Source organism: Ambystoma mexicanum, chromosome 3p (assembly GCF_040938575.1).
Source record: "Ambystoma mexicanum isolate Mex_15411 chromosome 3p, UKY_AmexF1_1, whole genome shotgun sequence".
NCBI lineage: Eukaryota > Metazoa > Chordata > Amphibia > Caudata > Ambystomatidae > Ambystoma > Ambystoma mexicanum.
In genome coordinates, this window is record NC_090925.1 from 210,402,088 (window position 1) to 210,422,394 (window position 20,307).

The 20,307-nt window shown below is 51.0% G+C and overlaps 1 protein-coding gene across 4 annotated transcripts in view; it reads right to left on the minus strand.

The window, feature by feature from the left end:
* The window catches only part of PIANP (PILR alpha associated neural protein), a 325,782-nt gene that overhangs the window by 143,173 nt on the left and 162,302 nt on the right, over positions 1 to 20,307 (minus strand). The window lies entirely within an intron of this gene.

The window sequence follows — 20,307 nt, forward strand, 5'->3', positions numbered from 1 at the left end:
TTTCTTGGTTTCACATGTTCGACAATAGATAGAAGATCCTGTGCCGATACAAGGCCATGGCCTACCTTTTCCCTTAGCCAAGGCAAGGGCTTCTTTATCAAAACGCCAACGGGGTTCCATCTCCACTCTGCTCCCGCATTGGTTAGAAGGAGCTTTCTATTATCCTTGATCATTCCTGAGTCCTCAAGTCGCTCACTCTGGGAAAAGCTGCTTTTGATTTTAAGATGGCCGCCTGTCATCTATCTGGCTGCATCAGTAGTTCTCTCTGGTTGGGGTTTTTGCTCTATTTTGACGTCTCCTGAGCTGAGCAACAAGATGCTGTCCAACGAGGAGGTTAGGCAACGGGCTCCTTTGCCAATGCCTTCAGGGGTCCACACATCCCTAGCATGACTCTCGTCTTGGCCGCCAGATTTTCTATTGATGGTTCTCCCAGTTTGAGCATCATCACAGACCTTTCCCTCCATCATTGGAGAAGTTTATTACTCAACACAGAATGGATAGAAATGGTTTCATTTTCTATCTCCCTGCCAGTCTTGCAGACTCATAGCTGCCCCCCTTATAGACAGCAATTAAAGTTGGCGAGGAGGGCCCCTCCTGGATGTTCCTCACGGGGGAGTGCTTTGCTTTTGGCATGGACTCTCCTGTTAGCACGAGAACAGCATATGCAGTCAGCACCAATGCCTGACCTCCCAATGCATCCCTTTTTCCTCTCTGGCCTCATGTGATCCAAATGGGATGTTAAGGCACTAATGCAAGGGGCTGAGCAGGACTAGGATATTATGGAGACAGGGACCCAGAGCTCTTGGACAGTGGACCATTCTTGGTCCCTCTAACCCAGTGGTATTCAAACTGTGGGTCGCGACCCCCTAGGGGTCCGCGGGTGCATCCCAGGGGGGCCCTGAGAGCTCAGCATGAAAAAAGATTTTTTTTTTTTTTTGATTGGAAGAAATGGGCAGGGGTGGCCCACATGGGCGGGCTGAAGCATGAAACTGTCTCAGGCAACAATGAAAAAGTGGCCCACAGTTGTAAATGGATATTCATTCCTTTAGTCACAGACTGGGCCTCATTACTACTATGGCGGACCAGTAACAACGGTGCTGGTAAGCTACCGGCACCGTTGCTACCGTTCCGCCATAGTAAGAGTTGTGCTCGTTGGTGCTTGACAGCCCCCGCCAGGTCTGACCTCAGCTCGTCGGATGCACCAGCACCGTTATTAACGGTGCCGGTGCATCCGAGCTCCCCATTCCCATTTGAGCATATGGGGCTCAAATGGGAATGGGGATCTACCGGCACCTTCGAAAGGGCAATTATCATGTCCGCCTAACTCGGCATGACCTAGTAATTGCCCATTCGCGGGTGCCAGACCCGGATGCAACTCCAGTGGCAGCCGTGCCGGTTTTACCGGCACAGCTACCGCCAGAGTAGTTATGAAGCCCACTGTTTCAATAGTACCCAAAGGGGTGCTTTGTGTTAAAATGTAAGTAAATTGTGATATATTCAGCAACAATGGTCAACATTACTAACTGCATAGTTAAGTAACTCATCAAAATGGTCCACATTGGCCAAAATGGTGGCCCATTTTGATTGGCCCAAACTAGCATTTTACATTTTTGGTACAGGCATTGCCCTATAGGCCTGTCCGAGCCTGGCGGCTCATCCATAATGGCAAGAGGCGCCCACCCAGTGGCCCCTCACCCATTATGGAGGAGCTAAGGAGCCAGCCCAGTGAAACAGTGAGCACTTCCTCAGCTGCTTTATCCAGCTAATGGAGTGCTCCTGGGCTGGCTGAACTGTCAAAGGGAAACACTGTTTCCCTTTGACAGTTCAGTTTAGTTCCCCAGCCGCACATGCTCACTGAGCCATGCAAGTGCTGGAGCGTTTTGCTTCGCCAGCATTGCATAGCTCATTGGAAATGCTGGCTGGGGCACTGCATGTCTGTATGTCCGAGGGGGAGCTCCTGCGCCTCCTCGCACATACGGACAGAGCAGCTGGAGCAGGCCGTTTCAGCACCCACACACAGGCCAATGCAGAAGGTACGTTTATGTTCATTGTTTTTATTTAAACATGTGTATGGATGCGTTATGAGTGAGTGTATGGTGATGGATGCTCATGTGAATGATAGAGTGATTGCTGTATGAATGTGCAGCGCCTTGCATATACACATAATCATGTTCATTGTGTTAGGACCAGTGGGGCCCAGGGGACAGGGATGGTATCTTTTTACCGGACATCTACCATTCAAAACCCTCTGCCTTGTCCACAAGGCTTTCTGGGGCCTGGGTCCAAAATACCTTCAGCTATTCCTCCGCAAATACCTCCCCTCTCGAGCTCTTCACTCCTCTACCTCCACCTCCCTCAGGGTCAGTCGTTTATCAAAGAAACGAGCTGGGGGTAGATCTCCGTCTTCGGCTGGGGCCTCCCTCTGGAACAGCGCCCTGCCACTCTAAAACTTGAGGAGAACCATCTTTCTTCCTGCACTTATCAGACCTACCCTGTCTGCTGCCTTAAACGTAGCACTTGCAAATTGCTGGCTGCACTACCACTGTTTGTTGCCTTTATTATTTATTTATTGTTATTTATCTGTTTCTCCTCTGCTTCGCACTTTCCACTTCTCCCCCCTTCCATGCACTTTTCCCCTCACACTTGCGCGTTCTCAATGTCACTGGGCCTAGTAAGATCGCTGTTTTATTCTCCTCTGTTCCCCTCCCTTGCCTTGTCACGCTCTGAAACACTTGTGTACGAGCGCGATAGAAATAAAATATCAATGCCTGCCCCCTGGACTCCCAGCAACAATTGCAAACTGTTTGGCTATTTACCCATTTTTTGTTAAAAGTATGCTCTACAATGCAACATTTGAACCTATTATTTAAAAAAAAATTCACAGGGGGAATCCCCCCCGAACCTCCCCTTAATGCCCCTCCACTTAAAAAAGATTCACCAGCCGCCACTGGCCCTCAGACTGTGTTGGGAACGGGATGGGGGAACCGATGGACTATGGTGGGAGCACAATGGGCGGGAACCATGGGATAGTGATGGGAGCAGAGTGGGGAGAGCCCTGGGTGTGTGATGGGGTGGGGAGAGACCAGCGACTGGGTAGGAGTGGGATGAGGGAGCCCAGCGACTTTGATGGGAGCAGGTGACGGCGCGCAATATATACTGTCCATTTGGCATTTCTGGGGGTCCCGACCTGCCCAAATTTTGCTCAGGGGGGCCCTGGCCAAAAAAGTTTGAAGACCACTGCTCTAACCTCAGCAGGACTAGCCAAACTCCTATATGTTATGTTGTCCTGATTTATACCACGCACCGCTACCATTTGCATGGTCTCCAGGCGCTATACCTACTTTCCACTTTATACTAAACACATATCGGCCAAGATATTCACACACAACAATTCCACACATACTCTAAATACACACTAAAACCACCAGACCTCTAAAGCCCTTTCATTGACTTGTAAAACACAGTCTTATCCCACACCTCCTGACACCATTGGGTACACAAAGCTCCCTTCTGGTTAGAAATATCTTAATACCTCCTCCCCGTCGGCATCAGACTCGCCCCCACGCTCCTACAATTCAAAAAATAACTCAAGACCCACCACTTCAAGGAGTCTCTCCTCCTCAGCACCTAGGCCATCACTTCACTCCTCGTGCAACTTGACACGTTAGACGCCACCTACCCGTCTCCTCCCGCCACCCGGTACAGCTGTACCCCTTCTCTGTATCCTAGCCCCGCTGTATATCTGTTCTGTTGTTACCTCTGAAAAGCACTGTGTTATGCATCTGTAATGTTGTACACCTCTGTAAAGTGCCCTGTTATGTATCTGTATTGGTGTACACCTCTGTAAAGCACTCTATTGCTTCTAGAAGCTAGGTCTGTGCTCGATAATTACCATAATAATATTAATAATACCTAGTTGTTATGGCCCTGTAAGCCTTTAGTTCCTTCCACCATGCATCCTAGCCACTTATCAAGAGCAAATACTGTCCCCCTAAGCAGGAGCTTATGGGTTCTGTTCTTGGAGTGAGCAGATCACCTTCTGAAGCTGGGTGACATGTGAGCTGCTGAGTCTGGGTTACCTCAACTGAAGGAGGAAAAAAGCGTAATGACGTACCGTCTCCTTCACACATTTCCACTTTCAGTCGCACAACAAACGCTGCACGTCTGGATACAAGGCAGGTAAGAAGCCTTACTTACTTTCTGAAGTTTCACTTTCCATGCATATTGTAAGGGCTGACTGTAGTCTGCACAGCCTCATGCTGTTGTTTGTGTGTGTCTTTGTGTCCTGCTCCGTGAGTGAAATGCACAGCCCCCACACAAAGTCGCAGTTCGTGTGGGGGGGGGCATTTAGTGGGACGGAGGATGTTGAGGTAGCTATGTCGGTGCATATTTGCATTTTATTGTGGCCTGCCTTCAGGTTGGACGCGCTGCTGCCCAAGCGCCATGCGGCAGTGTTCTGTTGTCCCGACAGCTGAGCGAGGGGTTGCTTGGGATTTGCGGTCCAGAGCATGTTTGAATTTTGTGGCACAATTTGTAGTAATTACAATTTACATGCGGTTTTTGCGTTAGACGACAGGCCTTGCAAAGCTTGCGGTGCATTTACAAATGCTCTGCGTTCTAACAATGCTGTATGTGTTGGGTACGGTCTGGTTGGTCGCTGTGCCGCGAGAAACATTGTAACGCCGCTGGGTTCACTCTTCCTTTGTGGGAAAGGTTGGTCAGGGATTCCAGGTGCCTTGCATGGTCGCTGTGTCGTGTGGGGCTGCGTGGCTGGGTACATGGTGCTGTTGCCATGTCGCGGGTGGCTGTTGTGTGGATGTTTGTACCATTGATCAGCCGCCGTACCATGGGGTTGTGTTGTATAATAGAGCAATTGTTTCTTGTTTCCGTTCTCTGTGCGGTCTCCTTGCAGCGGGTAGAGCACCAGGTCGCATTTTGGGGGAGTGGGGTTAGTTGGGGGGCCAATGGGCAGGTTGGGTGGCGTGGCTGGTCAACGGAGCATGGTGGGGGATGGCACATGGAAAGGCAGGCTAGCTGAATGCACCATACCTGGAGAGCGGATGGTGGAGATGGGAGGCACTGGGGACATGCAGCAGATAGCAATGCTTTCAGCAGGGCCCACTTCGTGCACGTTTCTTGCTCCAGCCTTGTGGGGAGTACCCCCCTAGAGCTGCCAGTGGGGTTACCAGGGTATGGCGGGAAACAGGATGGTGCGCCCGGCTCTTCGGGGTTTGCAATGACTTGGGAATTACCCTGCCATTGGCCATTTTCTAGAACGCAACCAATTCTGGCAATGCACATGTGGGGACGATGGTTTCGGGGGTTAGGGAAGTAGCGAATAACAGTCATGTCGATGAATGGGTTAATGAGGTGAAAAACTGTATAGAGTGATTTGGGCGATTGCTGTTGCACGGTTTTGTTTGAACATATCTGGCGTGAGTTTGAATAAGGTACATCCCTTTTTGTGTTGTGATTTCTTGGTTGGTACGCTCGTGCGATGTTGTGCAATGCTTTCAAGAAAGGATACGGATGGGGAATGGGTTTGAAGTCATGCGCCACACTTCTGCAGGTGGGATGGCTTTGCTGATGCTTAAAGTGATACCGGGATCAGAGTGAAAGGCATCGAGCTAGTCTTAGTGGGGGCGCCCACTCCTGCGTGCAGGTGGGGGCTGATGCAGCGGCCTCATGGATAATGGGTCCGCTTTTGGCTGAAAGGACTCGATGGACCGAATAAACGCAGAGCCGGAAGTACAGGACCGTTAAAAAGGAATATGTATAGAACAGGTTTATTGATTCTGCCGAGGGCTCTCAGTTAAGGATTTGTGATATGCTAGGTGGGGTTTGCATTGGTGGCGAGTTCGGGATTTTGAAGTGGTAATTAGAGTATTGTGTTGATCCATTTTTAACTGTAGTGTATTTCGTGATGCATTCAGGGGGTTGTTAAGGCGCGTACCCATAAACCACACATATGCCTGGGGTTGCAAGGGTCTGTGAAATCGATATGCAGAAAGTGCCCAGTATTAATCACGCGGCGGCAAGATTTGCTTAAACATGGAGCAAACAATCTGCTGGGCCAGGCAGCACGGTAACACTAATTGGTGTCTTGGTGGGCACAGCTCAGTTCGGGTTTAGTGATTGCTAACGACGGCAAATGCTGTTAGGTCTTGGGGCATTAACGCAGACCATGAAGCGGTGTTATGGACGGGGCGGGGCAGGAACTGGGTGGATATGTCCATATGAATTAGCATGGCCATGGGCAGTCAATGGGTGAGCAAATAACCAAACACCTACAAGCTTTGTGTCCCTCCTCATTTACCGTTCTCCCTATCTGTACTCTAATGTAATAGGTTGGGCTTAAAGCGGCACTTTATAGCCAAAACTAAGAAGAAAAACAGTGAGCAATGTATTAAGTCATTGTCTGCTAAATGGGGGGTAGATGGATTTGGGCAGGGCAGGCTATTGGGTCTTTAATACTGGCCTGAAGGCACAGGGGTATTAACACTTTGAAAGCAGAGCCATTCATGGCGTTCGGCCTCTATGTTCGTTCCCTTCTTGAACCCTAAGGCGTTACTAACTGCTCACTCCTGCATGCCCTAACTAACACGTTACCACTTACCAGAGCCACATGCGCCCCCTACTGTGCATGTTTAGTAGCTATGCGCATCCAGCATCAGCAGTCTAATCACCAGCAAGGCCCTCCATCTCCTGGCATCACTGCAGATATGGTTCACAGGAGTCTGTCCACCCGTTCTCCCGAGCCGCCATTGCAGTAGAACAGTACATGTGGGCAGAAAAGATCTGTCGGAGATGCCCTCTCCTTCGGTGGCATGAGCCGGAAAAAAGAGGCCCGCTCAATGTATAGGTGCATCAAACAAACCATTGTGAAAAACATTACCAGCCCATCCCCCGCTCCTCCGCATGTGGAAGGCCGTGAACCACATTAGCAGCCCTTCCACTGCCTCATTGTGTGAAGGGACTTCACTGCGCCCTAAAAGTCATCTTTGCTGCCTCTACCTCAATCAGATTACAACGGCAATCTCTAACGCAGGGGTCACAAAGTTGGGTCTTCAAGAGCCCCAACCACATCATAGGGTTCAAGGTACCCATGGACCATTTAAATAACATCACTGTATTGAAATGCATTTTGTGTGGATGTCCTAAAAACATGGCGTGGATTCAGCTCTGCAGGACTGGACTTGGAGACCCCTGCTCAAATCATTCATCTAAAAACTACTAGGATCTGTTCTATCATCTCATCTCTCGTTCCATCATTGGAGCCAAGAGAGATCACTGGAATTGCTTATGTGTTGGCAGCAGTGCTCCATATACCCTCCATAAATTGCAGGCACTCCAGAATGTGGCAGCAAGAAATGTTACTCATACACCGCGCGCGGACCATATGTCGCCTGTGCTTAGGGGACTGCGCTGGCTCCCTGTTAAGGTCAGGATCACTTTCAAATTGTTCATCCGAGCATTCTATGGTCTGGTCCCGTGGTGTCTGCAAACCCGTTGTAGATGGCAGACCTCTGTGTGTCCGCAGCACGCCAGAATGCGCCGCACTGTGATCGTTCCACGCTACCAGCGCGATATCGCCCCGGGGAAGTCATTCGAGGTAGCTGGGGCTAGACAGTGAGATCTCCTGCCAGAAGCGCTTCATCATACAGGAGACCTTTTCTCTTTCATCAAGCAAAGTAAGAATCTTCTCTGGTAGCTGTGCTGCGGCTGTCACCCCTTCTTGTTCCCACGCTTGGATACCCTTGGGCCGTTACCGCTACACAAATGCTCAATAGAAATAGATGAGGGACTTGAACCTCTGAGATAGCCTTTACTCTAGAGCAGTGGTCTTCAAACTGTGGGACTGGACCCCTAAGAGGGTGCAGGGGCAAAAAGTATGTCGAATGGCAGCAGGAGGATCTTTAAAAAGGTATTACATTGGCTGCTTTTAATAGAAGTATAAGCATTCAATATGAAATATAAGCAGTCATAGCTTGGGGCGGCGCCCAGAAACAATATTTGTGCTCAAGGGGGGGCTCAGCATAAAAAGTCAGAATGCCACTGCTCGAGTGGTGACGCCTTGCACCCATATTAGTCGTGCATCGATGTAACAGCTAAGACAGTTCATGTTAAGCCAGGTCTCAGTATTTTCTCCCTGGTTTGCCCCAGATGGCAATAGCTTGGCTGTGATGTTGGCCAGGGCGGGGGTGTTGGGAGAGGATGCGAGTACTCATTGGGATACGTCATCTGACGAGGGCCAATGGATAAAGTGTCCGTGTGCGTCAGAGTATCAGACCGTTTAGGCTGGCAACATCGCTCAACGAGTTAAGCGCTCTCCTCACAGATCTGTCTGTGTGCGGCCATTGGAACCCAGGTTCGAGTCCGGCCAGGCCGGTCTCAGTAGTTCTTTTCCCCAAGGCTGATAATTATAGTACATAATAATAGCAGCTACTAATGACTTGCTTAGCAGCAGGTGGGGTTGAGCATCTTAAACAGGTGTCCTCAAAAAGGAGCCGCTCAGCCATGCGGTGCAGCCCTTAAGGAGAGAAGAGCGCGGCTGCCCATTGCTGTCTGGCTGAAGGTGAGGTGCGACATAAAGAGAGGGTCCTCACTGCGTGCCGACCTGAGCGGGAGCCACACACATCCCTCCCTCCAGGAATGGCGCATTGCACGGGGGAGACTCAGTAATGAGAGGGTCCACGGCATTCAGACCTGAGCGGGAGCCACACACATTCCTCTCTCCAGGAATGGCGCATTGGACGGGGGAGACTCACTAATGAGAGGGTCCACTGCATTCAGACCTGAGCGGGAGCCACACACATTCTTCTCTCCAGGAATGGCGCATTGCACGGGGGAGACTCACTAATGAGAGTGTCCACTGCATTCAGACCTGAGCGGGAGCCACACACATTCCTCGCTCCAGGAATGGCGCATTGGACGGGGGAGACTCACTAATGAGAGGGTCCACTGCATTCAGACCTGAGCGGGAGCCACACACATTCCTCGCTCCAGGAATGGCGCATTGCAAAGGGGAGACGCAGTAATGAGAGGGCCCTCCCTGCATGCAGACCTGAGCAGGAGCCACACACATTCCTCCATCCAGGAATGGCGCATTGCACGGGGGAGACTCAGTAATGAAAGGGCCCTCCCTGCATGCAGACCTGAGCAGGAGCCACACACATTCCTCCCTCCAGGAATGGCGTATTGCACGGGGGAGACTCAGTAATGAGAGGGTCCACTGCATTCAGACCTGAGCGGGAGCCACACACATTCTTCTCTCCAGGAATGGCGCATTGCACGGGGGAGACTCACTAATGAGAGGGTCCACTGCATTCAGACCTGAGCGGGAGCCACACACATTCCTCGCTCCAGGAATGGCGCATTGCAAAGGGGAGGCGCAGTAATGAGAGGGCCCTCCCTGCTGCAGACCTCGCTCCAGGAATGGCGCGTTGCACGTGGGAGATTCAGTAATGAGAGCGTCCTCACTGCATTCAGACCGGAGCGGGAGCCACACACATTCCTTGCTGCAGGAATGAACCATTGCACGTGGGATACTTAGTAATGAGAGGGTACTCACTGCATGCTGACCTGAGCGGGATCCACACACACATTCCTCGCCCCAGGAAAGGCGTATTGCACAGGGGAGACTCAGCAATGGGAGTGTCTTCACTGCATGCAAACCTGAGCGGGATCCAGACACATTCCTCCATCCAGGAATGGCGCATTGCACGGGGGAGACTCACTAATGAGAGGGTCCACTGCATTCAGACCTGAGCAGGAGCCACACACATTCTCGCTCCAGGATTGAGTAGGAACCACACACTTTCCTGGCGCATTGCACAGGGGAGACGCAGTAATGAGAGGGTGCTCACTGCATGCAGGCGTAACCGGGAGCCACACACATTCCTCGCCCCAGGAAAGGCTTATTGCATGGGGAGAAGCAGTAATGAGGGTCCTCGCTGCATTCAGACCTGAGCGTGAGCCACACACATTCATCGCTCCTGGAATGAACCATTGCACGTGGGATACTCAGTAATGAGAGGGTCCTCACTGCGTGCAGACCTGAGAGGGATCCACTCATATTCCTCACTCCAGGAATGGTGCATTGCACGTGGGAGACTCAGTAATGAGAGGGTCTTCACTACATGCAAACCTGAGCGGGATCCAGACACATTCCTCACTCCAGGATTGGTGCATTGCACGGGGGAGACGCAGTAATGAGAGGGTTCTCACTCCTCACTGCATGCAGATCTGAGCGGGATCCACACACACATTCCTCGCTCCAGGAATGGCTCCTTGAACAGGGGAGACGCAGTAATGAGAGGGTCCTCGCTGCATTCAGACCTGAGCGGGAGCCACACACATTCCTCGCTCCAGGAATGGCGCATTACACAGGGGAGACGCAGTAATGAGAGGGTTCTCACTCCTCACTGCATGCAGATCTGAGCGGGATCCACACACACATTCCTCGCTCCAGGAATGGCTCCTTGAACAGGGGAGACGCAGTAATGAGAGGGTCCTTGCTGCAATCAGACCTGAGCGGGAGCCACACACATTCCTCGCTCCAGGAATGGCGCATTACACAGGGGAGACACAGTAATGAGAGGGTTCTCACTCCTCACTGCATGCAGATCTGAGCGGGATCCACACACACATTCCTCGCTCCAGGAATGGCTCCTTGAACAGGGGAGACGCAGCAATGAGAGGGTCCTCACTGCATGCAGACCTGAGCGGGATCTCAGGTCCACACACATTCCTTGCTCCAGGAATGGGCATTGCACAGGGGAGATGGAGTAATGAGAGGGTCCTCACTGCATGCAGACCTGAGCGCGATCTACACACATTCTTCACTCCAGAAATGGTAATGGCGCATTGCACATGGGAGATCCACACACATTCCTCGCTCCAGGAATGGTGCACTGTACAGGGGAGACGCAGTAATGAGAGGGTCCTCACTGCATGCAGACCTGAGCCGTAGCCACATACATTCCTTGCTCCAGGAATGGTGCATTGCCCAGGGGAGACGCAGTAATGAGAGGGTCCTCACAGCATGCTGACCTGAGCGGGATCCACACACACATTCCTCGCTCTGTCAAACGAGAAATTATATCGTACCTCCTATTGCAACGAATATATGTATATCGGTCTACGCCAAGCTGCTTATAAGCCACTTGCGAAGAAATCCGTGTTGCAAGTTCCTGACCTTAGAATCAATATAAGCCACCATTTTAGGTCAATCTGCCATTTTAGGTTCTCTCTGTAAAGTCACCATGCAAGTTAAAATGGTGGACGATGTCATTCCGAAATACAACATGGCCATCTTGACCTCTGTGTGTAATTAATATGTAACTTGCCTGTAGGCCACTTGTTGGAGTCGTGAACTTAGCCTTGTCCTTCGCTGACCTGTGTGTAAAGGATTACTCGTGCAATGAAACTAATCCACAAGCATATGTTAAGAACAATGTATCCAAATACTGAACTAAGAACACATTGTATTAATGTTTGAGAAGATCTGTATGGGAAATCCCAAAATACACAGTTGCCGTGTAGGCTTGTTGACGTATGTATTAAAGGCAAACTAGTTACATGTGGATATGCGAACTCGGCATGAACCCTAGATCAGTAATGTATTAGAGGAATATTAACCCGAAGTAGGTTGGGCATCATGTTCGCAAATGGTATAAAAGAGCAACGAATTCTAATGTACAGCGTCTCTCACTGAAAACACTGAACCACGCTGGAGTTTGTGGTGTTGTACTGAGGGCCGATAGCTATCTGTTACTTTTCTTGGAAAACTGTTCAGTATAAAATAAAGTTCTTTGTATGTTCCTTTGTAACCCATGTTTGGTGTATTTCCTTTTGGGGTACTCGGCCTCGATATTTTGATTTTGTTTTCACAGCTCCAGGAATGGCGCATTGCACGGGGGAGAAGCAGTAATGAGAGGGTCCTCACTGCATTCAGACCTGAGCGGGAGCCACACACATTCCTCGCTCCAGGAATGGCCCATTGCATGGGGGAGACACAGTAATGAGAGGGTCCTCGCTGCATTCAGACCTGAGCGGGAGCCATACACATTCGTCGCACCAGGAATGACGCATTGCACAGTGGAGACGCAGTAATGAGAGGGTCCTCACTGCATGCAGACCTGAGTGGGAAAAAACACACATTCCTCGCTCCAGGAATGGCGCATTGCACAGTCTCACTCCAGAAATGGCGCATTACACAGGGGAGACGCAGTAATGAGAGGGTGCTCACTCCTCACTGCATGCAGACCTGAGCGGGATTCACACACACATTCCTCACTCAAGGAATGGCACATTGCACAGGGGCGACACAGTAATGAGAGGGTCCTCACTGCATGCAGACCTAAGAAGTGTCCGCAAACATTTCCTTGCTCCAGGAATGGCACATTGCACAGAGGAGACGAAGTAATGAGAGGGTCCTCGCTGCATGCAGACCTGAGCGTGATCCACACACACATTCCTCGCTCCAGGAATGGCACATTGCACAGGGGAGACGCAGTAATGAGAGGGTCCTCGCTGCATGCAGACTTGTGCGGGATCCACACACATTCCTCACTCCAGGAATGACAATGGCGCATTGCACAGGGGAGATCCACACACATTCCTTGCTCCAGGAATGGCGCACTGCACAGGGGAGATTAAGTAATGAGAGGGTCATTACTGCATGCAGACCTGAGCCGGAGCCACACACATTCCTTGCCCCAGGAATGGCGCATTGCCCAGGAGAGACACAGTAATGAGAGGGTCCTCACTGCATGCAGACCTGAGCGAGATCCACACACACATTGCTCGCTCCAGGAATGGCACATTGCACACGGGAGAATCAGTAATGAGATGGTCCTCGCTGCATTCAGACCTGAGTGGGAGCCACACACATTCCTCGCTCCAGGAATGGCGCATTGCACAGGGGAGATGCAGTAATGAGAGGGTGCTCTCTGCATTCAGACCTGAGCGGGAGCCACACACATTCCTCGCTCTAGGAATGACGCATTACACAGGGGAGACGCAGTAATGAGAGGTTCCTCACTCCTCACTGCATTCAGACCTGAGCGGGATTCACACACACATTCCTCGCTCCAGGAATGGCACATTGCATAGGGGAGACGCAGCAATGAGAGGGTCCTCACTGCATGCAGACCTGAGCGGGGTCCACACACATTCCTCGCTCCAGGAATAATGCATTGCAAAGGGGAGATGCAGTAATGAGGGGGTCCCCACTGCATGCAGACCTGAGCTGGATGCACACACATTCCTCGCTCCAGGAATGGCACATTGCGCTGGGCAGATGCAGTAATGAGAGGGTCTTCACTGCATGCCAACTTTTAGCGGGAGCCACACACATTCCTCGCTCCAGGAGTGGCGCATTGCAGAGTCTTGCTCCAGGAATGACACATTACACACTGGAGGCTCAGTAATGAGAGGGTCCTTGCTTCATTCAGACCTCAGCGGGAGCCACACATATTCCTAGGTCCAAGAATGGCGCATTGCACAGGGGAGACGCAGTAATGAGAGGGTCCTCACTGCATGCAGACCTGAGCAGGATCAACACACATTCCTCGTTCCAGGAATGGCGCATTGCACAGGAGAGACGCAGTAATGAGAGGGTCCTCACTTTATGCAGACCTGAGCGGGGTCCAAACACATTCCTCGCTCCAGGAATGGCGCATTGCATAGGGGAGACACAGTAATGAGAGGGTCCTCCCTGCATGCAAACCTGAGCGGGAGCCACACACATTCCTTACTCGAGGAATGGCGCATTGCATAGGGGAGACACAGTAATGAGAGGGTCCTCACTGCATGAAGACCTGAGCGGGATCCTCACACACATTCCTCGCTCCAGGAATGGCACGTTGCACAGGGGAGACGCAGTAATGAGATCGTCCTCACTCCTCACTACATGCAGACTTGAGCGAGAGCCACACACATTCCCCGATCCTGGAATGCGCATTGCACGTGGGAGACACAGTAATGAGAGGGTCCTCACTGCATGCAGACCGCAGACCTGAGCGTGGTCCACACACATTCTTCGCTCCAGGAATGGCACCTTGCACAGGGGAGACCAGTCATGAGAGGGTCCTCACTGCATGCAGACCTGACCGGGAGCCACACACATTCCTCGATCCTGGATTGGTGCATTGTACGTGGGAGACAGAGTAATGAGAGGGTGCTCACTGCAAGCAAACCTGAGCAGGAGCCACACACATTCCTTGCTTCAGGAATGGCGCATTGCACAGGAGAGACACAGTAATTAGAGGGTCCTCACTCCTCACTGCATGCAGACCTGAGCGGGATTCACACACATTCTTCGCTCCAGGAATGGCGCATTGCATGGTGGAGCCGCAGTAATGAGAGGGTCCTCACTGCATGCAGACCTGAGCGAGATCCACACACACATTGCTCGCTCCAGGAATGGCACATTGCACAGGGGAGAATCAGTAATGAGAGGGTGCTCTCTGCATTCATACCTGAGCGGGACCCACACACATTCCTCTCTCTAGGAATGACGCATTGCACAGGGGAGGCGCAGTAATGAGAGGTTCCTCACTCCTCACTGCATTCAGACCTGAGCGGGATTCACACACACATTCCTCGCTCCAGGAATGGCACATTGCGCTGGGCAGATGCAGTAATGAGAGGGTCTTCACTGCATGCCGACTTTTAGCGGGAGCCACACACATTCCTCGCTCCAGGAGTGGCGCATTGCAGAGTCTTGCTCCAGGAATGACACATTACACACTGGAGACTCAGTAATGAGAGGGTCCTTGCTTCATTCAGACCTGAGCGGGGTCCAAACACATTCCTCGCTCCAGGAATGGCGCATTGCATAGGGGGGGACACAGTAATGAGAGGGTCCTCCCTGCATGCAAACCTGAGCGGGAGCCACACACATTCCTTACTCGAGGAATGACGCATTACATAGGGGAGACACAGTAATGAGAGGGTCCTCACTGCATGCAGTCCTGAGCTGGATCCTCACACACATTCCTCGCTCCAGGAATGGCACGTTGCACAGGGGAGACGCAGTAATGAGATCGTCCTCACTCCTCACTACATGCAGACTTGAGCGAGAGCCACACACATTCCCCGATCCTGGAATGCGCATTGCACGTGGGAGACACAGTAATGAGAGGGTCCTCACTGCATGCAGACCGCAGACCTGAGCGTGGTCCACACACATTCTTCGCTCCAGGAATGGCCCCTTGCACAGGGGAGACCAGTCATGAGAGGGTCCTCACTGCATGCAGACCTGACCGGGAGCCACACACATTCCTCGATCCTGCAATGGTGCATTGTACGTGGGAGACACAGTAATGAGAGGGTGCTCACTGCATGCAAACCTGTGCGGGAGCCACACACATTCCTTGCTTCAGGAATGGCGCATTGCACAGGAGAGACACAGTAATTAGAGGGTCCTCACTCCTCACTGCATGCAGACCTGAGCGGGATTCACACACATTCCTCGCTCCAGGAATGGCGCATTGCACGGTGGAGCCGCAGTAATGAGAGGGTCCTCACTGCATGCAGACCTGAGCGGGATCCTCACACATTCCTCGCTCCAGGAGTGGCGCATTGCACAGGTCCTCGGTCCTGGAATGGCGCATTGCAAAGGTCCTCGGTCCTGGAATGGCGCATTGCACAGGGGAGCCGCCGTGGGGCGCAGGAAGTGCGCGCCTAACCTGCCATACACGCCTAATGTAAATTGAGCCCTGCAGTCCTGGAGTTAAACGTGTCACTCGTCTGGAACTCACAGAAGCGCTCTTCCAGTGTACTTTTGGAATTGCCTCTTAGAATCAAGACTGATAATCCATTACGCTCTCCCCTCCGGCGGCAGAAGGCGCTTTAGCTCCGGTTATGCTTGGAGCGTCCTGGAGGGAACTCAGGGACAGTTCGCCCTTGATTGTAATCATTGTGCGGCCTCACTCTTGTACAAAGCAAAGATGGCCACCCCCTTTGATATTCAGAGAAAGCCTACAGTGGCAGACAGGAAACAAAGAACTGCAAGGGTGTAGGGGTGCGGGGTGGGACAGGAAACAGGCTCTTCCTGCTATGCACTCTGTATCCATAACAGGGTACCGATGCAGGTGAGGCTGCCCCCACCTTCCATTTTACACTTCTGGAAGAACACCCTGCCAATCACTAATTATTCAATTTCACCCTACTCCTCCACCTCTACCAGGGGTGGACTGCCCCATAGGCCTCTGCACCCCGTCCGTGGGCGGGCTGACCTATAGGGAACTATGTATATTTCCCCATAGGCCTCTGCACTCCGGCGGTGGGTAGACTGACCTATAGGGAACCCTGGAGATTTCCTGATAGACATCTACACCCCGGCCGTAGGCGGGCTGCCCTATAGGGAACTATGTATATTTCCCCATAGGCCTCTGCACCCCGTCCGTGGGTGGGCTGACCTATAGGGAACGCTGGAGATTTCCCCATAGGCCTCTGCACACAGGCCCTGGGTGGGCTGACCTATAGGGAACCCTGGAGATTTCCCCGTAGGCCTCTATAACCCAGCCATGGGTGGACTGGCCTATAGGGAACGCTCGAGATTTCCCCATAGGCCTCTGCACCCTGGCCATGGGGGGGGCTGACCTATAGGGAATGCTGGAGATTTCCCCATAGGCCTCTGCACCCTGGCCATGGGGGGGGCTGACCTATAGGGAACGCTGGAGATTTCCCCATAGGCTTCTGCACCCCGTCCGTGGGTGGACTGATCTTTAGGGAACTCTGGAGATTTCCCGATAGGCCTCTGCAACCAGGGCCTCTTTTCTGTGGTTACCTATTTTATTTTCAAATGTTCTGGAAATATTTAATAGGGGGTCCCTTTGAACATTATATACAGGGCCTCTTTTGGTTCCTAGTCCTCCCCTGCCCTCTATCCATCCCAGCTCCTCTGCTACCCCCGCACTGTACTGGCCCTTTGGGTGCCTCTCCTATGCATAGCACTTTCTTGCTTATACATCCCATATATGCATATGGGTTCCTTTAACGTAGCCTGTCCTACTGTTAGGGGCTTCAGAGGTACCTTTGCCCACAGAACTGGCGGCATGCGTTGAATGACCTACTTCCATTTGAGCTGACCCCTTCATTCGCCCATGCAGCTTGCACTATCTTCCGAAACCACTTCTCCCAAATCTCCAGCTAAATTGTTTTCATGAAAGGGTTTTCTGCGGTCCAGGAGCTCGTACACAAATCTGTAACGGCAAAATAATGGCTCTGCCAGTCCAATACAGATATCATCTCCAGGAAGGGAGCCCTTTGCCCTCTGGCAGACATCGACCCTGGCGTTAAGGGTTTAACGCTGCCGTAAAAGGTGTCGGCGCCGTTAAACCCTTAACGCCTGATTATGAGGTCCCTTTGCGGGACCCGACCTTAACGGCTGGTTTTACCAGCCGTTAAAGTAGGGTGCCGCAAAGGGACCTCGGTGCTAATTACTGTACCGCAATTTGCAGTACCGTACTTAGCGCCTTCCCCAGTCCCATTGACCCCTATGGGGCGAAAATGGGAACGGGGAAGGGCCATGGTGAAATGGGGAAATACCACCCCGCCAACCTTGGAATGGGGCGGTATTTCCCATTCCACCATGGCGGACTCGTTACAACACCGGCACCAACCATGGTGCTAATTGCACCATGGTTTAGCGCCGGGGTTTGAAACTTTATTTTCTACAGCATCTGTCACCGTGGAGAGTCCTGGCTTCAATCAAACCACCTCAAAACTCCCCCAGGACGGGGGCCACAGTCTTCACCCGCTGTGCTCAACATCTGACCAGTGAAACCTTCCAGGGTAAACCACCTGGGCTCCCTGCTAATTCCAGTTCCTCGTCTACTGTTGGCAGTGCCACACAATCTGAAAATATGGCATACATCAATACCAACGCTTGCTTTATTTATTTATTTATTTAAACTAATTTATTCATTTTATCATCTTACAAACAGTGTAAAATACATCCAACTAAAATAATCTATCCATAAATAGTACCATACATTGAAAACAAGTGAAACTTTCCCCTCAGCCCCTTATATACAATCACAAACAGAGGAACGAGTTCTAGGGAATGGAGAGAAAAGAGAAAATAAACAAACAAACAATAAATAAATAATTGAAAGCATACCGCCCATACCCCTTTTACCACCCTGAAATCCAAAAATTCCAGATACATTGCTATACATACTATCATGCTAAGAACAATATTATATTTATATTTAAATATTAAGAAATTCATAAATTTACTTATCTTAATCTGCGCCATATCTTCTCTATCTTAACCAGATTATGCTGGTTCCAGATTCAGGAAATCACCCCATATTTTACCAAACAGTCTCTTTTTTTCTGCAATGCCATCACAACTCTTTCAGAGTTACAAATTGAGTGCATTTCCTCAATCCATGACTCCTTTGTTGGGAACACAGTCGATTTCCAATTACGTAGAATTATATTTTTTTGCAGCCAATGAACCCTTCAAAATCCATGTTACTTGGTGGTGCCTTAGGTCATCCAAGTCCGTATCCTCTCCCAGGATCAAGGTTTCAAAATTAAATTCCCTTTCTTCTTTCAAAACTCTCAACCAGCGATTTATTATAAGAGTTCCCTACGAAGAACCTCTGCAATGCGAGCTATCGGACAGAGGCACGTTGCCATTTAGAAGGTGCTCAACTAATCGTCAAATGGCGGCCTTTGAACCATGAGAAGATGAGCACGGACCCTTGATGGATGCAACAAAAGCTCTAAGAAACTATATAACAAAACTACTTGTCACATTCACAACTGTGGCTATGCACAGGGCTTAGTTTGGACTACAAATGTGCATTGCCAGCATTGATAACACTTCGTAGCAGCTCTAAGGCCTGTTCAGAGAGTCAGGGCATCCACCAACACCAGTTGAGTCAGCGAGCTCACAGCAATTGCGTGATAACATGATGCTACAATTCCAGAATCAGATTAAAGCAGTGTGCACCAGTGTAGGATTTGTCATTAGAGGCACCCTCACAATGTCGCTCCCTCACAAGCCCAATATTCTTAAAAGCTTTTTCCACCGCCCCGTTAAGGTCCCTACCCATGAGCAACTGCAATTCCAAGATACGCAACAGTGGGCTACCCGTCTACGACCCTACCCCATCTCTGAGAAAGCTAAGTCTCTGGGGGACCCTAGTAAACCCCTATGAAGAAGGCTAAGGATAACGCAGAACCTATAGTAAACTATCGTCCAATCCTGAACAATAGTCACTTCCCTCAACCTTGCCCAAAGGCCACTGAAGCGACTATCAGTCTGTTGAGGCATCGGAACATCTTATCGCTAGAGAGCTGGCCTGGCCAACATTCCCATTCTTCTCAGTCTCACACAGTTTCATACATTACATGTTACCTTGCATCTCTAGGAGAGAGTAGCATTTCCCAAGACACATGAGCAAAGGGTCCACTTTGAAGGTTATGCTATGTTATGGGAATTTCTAAAGCGCACGGCCACCCGAACGTATCATGGCGCTGGAGAGAAGAGACGCGAAGCCACCACCAATGCATACCGTCACCTAAAATAGATATGTTTTTACAGCTTTTTTGAAAGCCAAATGGTTGGATTGTTTTTTGATGGCAGGTGGGAGTTTGTTGCATAGCTGAGCCACCGCTATGGAAAAGGCTCGACCCCAGTCCGCACACGACGGAAGGGAGGCACACAGAAAAGATCAGCCAAGGCAGATCGCACACAGTGCTTAGGCAGATAACGGGTAAACTTTGTACAAAGATATTCCGCACTCTGATCATGCAGCTCCCGATGGATGATGCATAAAGCCTTAAACCTAATGTGTTGAGTCACCGGGAGCCAATGAAGAGTCTGCAGAACCTGTGAAATATGAGCCCCCTAGGGCAAGACTGTGGCCACGCGAGCTGCTAGATTTAGCAGACGTTGCAGTCGCAGGACCAGACCCTTTGGCTGTGCCAGATAAAAGGAGTTACAATAGTCTCGTCGGCTAAGCACCAAAGCTGCAACCACCGGAGGACGGAGGAGGGGTGGTATCATAGGAAGCACTTTTTCAGTTTTTAGGCTCAAAATGGCCAGCTTGGCAGACTGCCGCTACTTGGGCATCCATTAACAGGGACGCTGACAGGACCACGCCCATGTTTTTCACCTTCACCACAGGAACTGGAAGGGAGCCAAGAGAGGAGGCCAGAAAGAAGACACCCAAAGTGAAGGATCAGGGGGAGAACCCACCACCAAAACCTCGGCCTTATCACCATTCAGTTTTAGCCAATTGTGGTTCATCCAGTCCCCCACGGCTGCCAGGCACCTCT